The sequence below is a fragment of the Eriocheir sinensis genome, chromosome 32 (assembly GCF_024679095.1).
Source record: "Eriocheir sinensis breed Jianghai 21 chromosome 32, ASM2467909v1, whole genome shotgun sequence".
Lineage (NCBI taxonomy): Eukaryota > Metazoa > Arthropoda > Malacostraca > Decapoda > Varunidae > Eriocheir > Eriocheir sinensis.
The window spans coordinates 8,682,100-8,688,821 of NC_066540.1; the positions used below are offsets into that span (position 1 = coordinate 8,682,100).

Genomic DNA, 6,722 nt, shown 5'->3' on the forward strand with positions numbered 1-6,722 from the left:
CCAAATTTGTGGCTTTAACGTGTACCAGCGACGGGCCAAATTTGTGGCTTTAACGTGTACCAGCGACGGGTCAAATTTTTGCCATGACGTAAACACCCTCAAAATAGATGACGCATAAACTGATCACAAATGCGTTGATATATATTATGAAATGATTTGCGTGAGTGATGATTTTTCTCACTTTTCTCGCTTAGAGGGGCCTTTGAGAAACATGATCCCCGCAGCTACCGGGTCAAAGGGCTACCGTGACGGAGATGAGCACCGCAGCCACGCGCAGCAATAGCGTATGCACCCACCTTTGCCTTACCTGACCACACCTCAAATTCCTACTTCCGCCACTACCCCTCTCAAACACCTTCACCGCATCAGGTAAAAAAAAAATAACCTAATGTAAAACTGTGAGGAAAAATTATTGGGGTTTACGTTTTTATCCCGTAGAGTGAGACTGAGCCAGGAGGAGGAACCGGTTATCAAGGCGGGAGGGAGAGGGAGGGAGAGATTTCTTGCTCCTGGGATCCGTCAAGCTAGGATTTCTGAGAAGGATGTGATCTCCGGATTATCCTAAGCTTCCCTCCCTCACCTCCCTCCCTCGCTTCTCCTTTTCACCACCCTTCCTCTCAGGCTGTTTGGTGTGGCTGTCTGTCTGTCATTGCTGTTCCTCGTCTGATTTCGAAAGCTTATGCAACTCTTTTCTTCGTCTCTATCTCTTTTGTCAACGATATACTCTTCTATTCTTTGTTTTGAGTATATTTTTTTCTCCTATTTTTCTCTTATTTTTCTTTTTTTTTCTTTGTTTAGAGTATATTTTTCTCCTATTGTTTCGTCTTCTTCGTCTATCTCTTTTGTCAACGATATACTCTTCCTTTCTTTGTTTTGAGTATATTTTTCTCCAATGGTTCCTCTTCTTCGTCTATCTCTTTTGTCAACGATATGTTCCTCTTTTCTTTGTGTTGAGTATATTTTTCTCCTATGGTTGCTCTTCTTCGTCTATCTCTTTTGTCAACGATATGCTCTTCTAGTTTTCGCGTCTTTCTCCTGTTTCCTCTTCATTGTCTATCTCTTGTCAACGCTTTGCTCCTCTTTTCTTTGTTTTGAGCACATTTTTCAGCTTTCCTTCTAGTTCTCGTTGTCTGTCTCCTAATTTTTTCTCTTCCTCGTTTTTCTTGTTCTATATAATCCTCCGTCGCCTTGATTTCCACCTTGCTTTTACTTTCCTTGTTTTTGGGCATATCTTTTTGTTTGATCCACTCGTCGTCCTCGTTATCCTCCCACTCACCTTTCACCTCCTCCTCCTCCTCCTCTTCTTACTTCTTTTCCTCCTTCTCCCCTTCCTCCTTCTCCTCTTCTCCCTGTCCATTTTTCAGTCACTCCGTTTCTATCTCTCTCCTCTCCCTCTTTGCCTTCCACCACCTCGGCATCATTCTCTCTCTCTCTCTCTCTCTCTCTCTCTCTCTCTCTCTCTCTCTCTCTCTCTCTCTCTCTCTCTCTCTCTCTCTCTCTCTCACCTCAATAGTGGGTCTGAGTCACGATCATTTATATTCGTCCTGTATATACAAATGTAAACAAACTTGTTATATCTCTATCGTATCGTCCCTTCCTCTCACTCCCCGTCTGTGTGTCCCTTCCTCTCTCTCCCCGTCTGTGCATCCCTTCCTCTCCCTCCCCGCCTCTCTACACTCCCTTCCTCTCCCTCCCCCGTTCTCCCCCGCCACCTCAAGGGTAAGGAGGTAACCTGACTCCGTGACACGAAAAAGGCCCGACACTCGCACGGAGACACGGACAGTTTCCCGACATTTACATAATCTGCTGAAGTGTCGTGAGCGAGGCTGGTCGTGAGCATATTATTCTCTGACTTGCAGATATTTGTCCCGCACCTAAAAAGAAAAAAAGAAAATGTGTGTGAGGGAGCGTGAGAGGAGATGCTACAAGATGTGTGTACGTGTATGTGTGTGTGTGTGTGTGTGTGTGTGTGTGTGTGTGTGTGTGTGTGTGTGTGTGTAATTTTGAATGTATAAACAATCATTCTTGGAAAAGAATCTCTCTCTCTCTCTCTCTCTCTCTCTCTCTCTCTCTCTCTCTCTCTCTCTCTCTCTCTCTCTCTCTCTCTCTAAACATACATATATATTTACAATATCCAAAGGTGCACTGCCGTGTGCCGCCTATTCAAAGGGCACAAATTCTGTATATAGAAAAAAAAACATACATATATATATATATATATATATATATATATATATATATATATATATATATATATATATATATATATATATATATATATATATGTATATATATATATATATATATATATATATATATATATATATATATATATATATATATATATATATATATATATATATATATATATATATATATATATATATATATATATATATACACACACACACACACTGCACTGTCACTAATCAACTACAAGTGTTAGCGGAGTGGGGAGTGAGCTTCTCCAGTGGTGGGCCGCCAGTTTAACCTCCGGAGTGTTCATCCCCCGGACGTGAGGGACGGTGGTCGTAAACACATTCCATATTCGGGAGACTTTACCCAGAAAGGTGCGTTGGTGCTGGCTGGTGCGGGAACGTGGCACCTCCATTGCGTCACCATGGGATAGCACCGTTCTCGTGTCCCACGTGGTGACTCTCGGAGGTTGACGTAGGCCCGCCAGGTGTGGCACTTCTTGCACCTGTGCCTTGTGGGAGACAACAATCCCCGCGACGTCCCTACGGTGTTCCAGCGAGTCGACGGAGCTGGGAGTCTCCGTCTGGGCTGGGGGGGGTGTCTGCAACATCCACCAGCCGCAGCGCCCTTCGCTGGATGCTGTCGAGTCTCCCGCTGTGCGAGGCAGCACACGAAGACATCCAAGAGAGGGCAGCGTACTCTACGTAGGTAAGGCCGTATCTGGGCCTTGTAGAGCAGGAGCCTCCCTTTTCTGTCGAGGAAGCTGGCCACCCTTCGCAGGCAGGAGACTCTGTGGGAGGTCTTTTGGGCAATGTGTTTGATGTGGCTGTCAAACCGTATACCTCGATCCACTTCCACTCCCAGAATCTTGACGGATTCCTGGAGTGAGAGGGGGACGCCGCCAAAGCGTAGCCTCCCCTCCACTGCTGGCCCGGCATTGGGGGATCGAGACTCTCTCTCTCTCTCTCTCTCTCTCTCTCTCTCTCTCTCTCTCTCTCTCTCTCTCTCTCTCTCTCTCTCTCTCTCTCTCTCTCTCTCTCTCTCTCTCTCTCTCTCTCTCTCTCTCTCTCTCTCTCTCTCTCTCTCTCTCTCTCTCTCTCTCTCTCTCTCTCTCTCTCTCTCTCTCTCTCTCTCTCTCTCTCTCTCTCTCTCTCTCTCTCTCTCTCTCTCTCTCTCTCTCTCTCTATATCTCTATCTATATATCTATATATATATATATCTATGTCTCTATATATATATATATATATATATATATTGTATATTTTTATATCTCTCTCTCTCTCTCTCTCTCTCTCTCTCTCTCTCTCTCTCCTCCCATCTGGAGTTGCCTCCACGCGCCGCTATCTCACACCGTCTGTCGTGTTCCTCCGTCTGCAGGCGGCGGTGACGAGCCTGCCAACACGACCCTCGCTCCTGTGAGGCTCGTTACCCCCGCTGAGGGTAAACAGACTAGGCGAGGAGACACGCAGAACCACAAGTTGTCAAATGTTTACGCCGCGGCCCAAGAACGGTGGAGGGTGGCAAAAGCCAGACAGAAAGGCATGCGTATGAAGTGTTGCATTTTTCGACACGAAGGAAAAAAAAATAAAGGAATATTTATATGAAGAAAGTTTCTTCATCACTTTATCTCGTGTGAGCTTTCAGTTGTCTGTGGTTTAGGATAAACCAAGGTTCGGGGGCCATTCAGTGCCGGGTTGACGGGGGCACGCACTGGTGTATGGAGATCGCCCATCTCTCTCCGTTCAGTCAGGAAAGAACGTAGGCAAGGAATAAAGGAGAAAACTCCACCTACACATATGGCTAAATTAAGATAGTTAGAAAATTATATGCGTAGATGGATGGAAAGAAAGAATGGAAAAACGTAAGCAGAGAATATTGAATAGGGATCTGGATGGGAAAACAATTTGATGGATGCAATTCCCTCTTTCCCGCACACGTCTTTTTTTCCCAGTTTAAACTGCAATTGTATACATCGAATTTAGGAGTGCTAGTGTCCCAAGACGAGCTGGCGCAGGTTGCTCAGTTTATAACGTCGCACACGTGCCTTCTTCCTGCACCTGACAGCTGGCCTCGTTGCTGCCTCGGCGGCCATTAAGCTGTGGGTTGTTAGACCTGAGGGCCAAGATGTAGGGCGGCCCTGTGAAGGTGTCTTGAAGACCAGCTTCTCCGAACACCCGAACAGCCGAGCTTACGGCGTACACGTCACGCTCAGGCCCCGCAGACTGGACGTACAGCGGAAGCAGGGATTCTGAGGGAACGTGGCTGTTCTTGATGACGAAATCCATGAAGGAGATGGAGAAGTAGAGGCAGCTGCCGATCCCGGGGCCCTGCAGGACGACAGCGGCTCTGTGCAGGACAGAGCCGCCTGCCTGCACCACGCTGCCCTCAAAAGGCAGAACGCATTAACTCCAAAACCAAAATTTTGGAGTTAATGCGTTCTGCCTTTTGAGGGCAGCACGGCGCGCCGCACGTCGAGGGGAACACAGATGGACGCATGGCTGGCGCTGTCCAGGTACACGTGTTGGCCATCCTGGCCGCGGTACAGCACCACGGAGTGCAACGCCTTGGCCTGCCGCTCCCTCTCCAGGGTTTGCAGCTCCTCAGGTGAATAGTACAGCAGTGCACCCTTGCCTGGGGCCAGGCTGAAGGAGGCCCTCTCCCTGGGGCCCATGACCGAGAAGATGGCCGCCAGCCTGTTAGGGGAGGCGGCCAGGAGCCGCTGAACGTCATGAGTGCTGAGGGCACGGACGTCCCGCAGACACGGACAGAAGTGCCCAATATCCATCCTATTTGCTTTAATTTATTTATTATTCAACTCAAAGAACTGCGCACCCTATTATGTCACCAGTATAATATATATATATATATATATATATATATATATATATATATATATATATATATATATATATATATATATATATATATATATATATATATATATATATATATATATATATATATATATATATATATATATATATATATATATATATATATATACATATATATATATATATATATATATATATATATATATATATATATATATATATATAGATATATATATAGATATATATATATCTATCTATATATATACACACACACACACACATGAGGTCCACTCTCATGGCGAGAGAATAGCTAGTCGCTGAAAGGGAATTAAACCTTCCAAAGGTAGGCTACCCACGCATCATTGCCTGGAGTGGCGCAGCGCCGCCTTTCATATTAAGAGATACTGCGTAGTTCAGGCAGCAGCTAAATCTCCACTGAAGCGCTTAAAGGTTGGAAAAACTTAGCTAACAGAGTAATATATTTCGTAATGCTTCAATAACACTAAATGTAAAGGTAGTTACTGCCGCTACTGTTGTTGCTGTTGCTGTTGTTGTTGTTGTTGTTGTTGTTGTTGTTGTGAATGTAGTCGTCGTCGTCGTTGTAGTGGTCGTTGTCGTTTTCGCCGTTATTCCTGTTCTAGCTTTTGTTGTTGTCTTCTGAGAGGCGTGGAAACCTGTCATTAGGTTTAACCTTTACCAACCCTCGGCAACTCATAGCCAATTGAAGTGACCACAGCAGATGGAAGTTGCTTTTGTTGTTATTATATTATTATTATTATTATTATTATTAGTAGTAGTAGTAGTAGTAGTAGTAGTAGTAATAGTAGTAGCAGTAGTAGTGGTAGTAGTAGTAGTAGTAGTAGTAGTAGTAGTAGTAGTAGTAGTAGCGGTAGCGGTAGCGGTAGCGGTAGTGGTAGTGGTAGTAGAAGTAGAAGTAGTAGTTGTAGTAACAGTAGTAGTGGTTGTGGTGGTGGTGGTGATGGCGGAAATAGTAGTAGTAGTAGTAGTGGTGGTATAGTGGTGTGGTTGTGGTGGTGGAAATAGTTGTATAAGTGGTGGTGGTGAGGGTGGTAATAGTTATAGTAGTTGTAGTGGTGGTGGTGAGGGTGGTAATAGTTATAGTAGTTGTAGTGGTGGTGGTGGTGGTGATGTAGTTATGGTAGTAATAGTGGTGGTGATGGTGATAATAGTTGCAGTAGGAGCAGTGGTAGTAGTAGTAATAATTGTAATATTGATGGTGGTGGGTTTTTTAGTAATAGTTGCACTGGTGGTAGTGGTAATAGTTGCTGTTGTAATGAATTCAGTAGCATCTGTTGTTTTGTTATTGTTGATGGCAGACACCGTTGCTGAAGTTAACCGGATAGCATCGTTTTGAGCCAGGCAAGTTTAAGAATAGAACTATATCCTCTACAACTATCACTATTACTGTTAGAAAATCTTAGTACTACCACACACCCCTTACCTCTGTCGTGCAGTCATTTGGATATTAAATGAAAAAAATTAACTACAGGCATATTAATCAGCACCACCCCTCACGCATACACAGCCCTATAGTGCGGAGATTAGCACGCCCGCCTCACAACTGAGAGGTCCCGGGTTCTTTTCCCGGGCGAGGTGGAGACAAATGGGCAGTCTCCCTTAATCCGTGCCTCCTGTCCACCCAGCACTGAATGGGTACCGGGCATGGAAACG

At 44.8% G+C, this 6,722-nt stretch overlaps 1 long non-coding RNA gene across 1 annotated transcript in view; it reads right to left on the reverse strand.

The window, feature by feature from the left end:
- Nucleotides 1–6,530: 6,530 nt before the first annotated feature.
- Nucleotides 6,531–6,722, reverse strand: part of LOC127006108 (uncharacterized) — an 8,563-nt gene continuing 8,371 nt past the window's right edge. The window contains exon 2 of the long non-coding RNA XR_007759079.1: nucleotides 6,531–6,722. This exon is cut by the window's right edge and continues 37 nt beyond it. This is a non-coding gene — a long non-coding RNA (uncharacterized LOC127006108).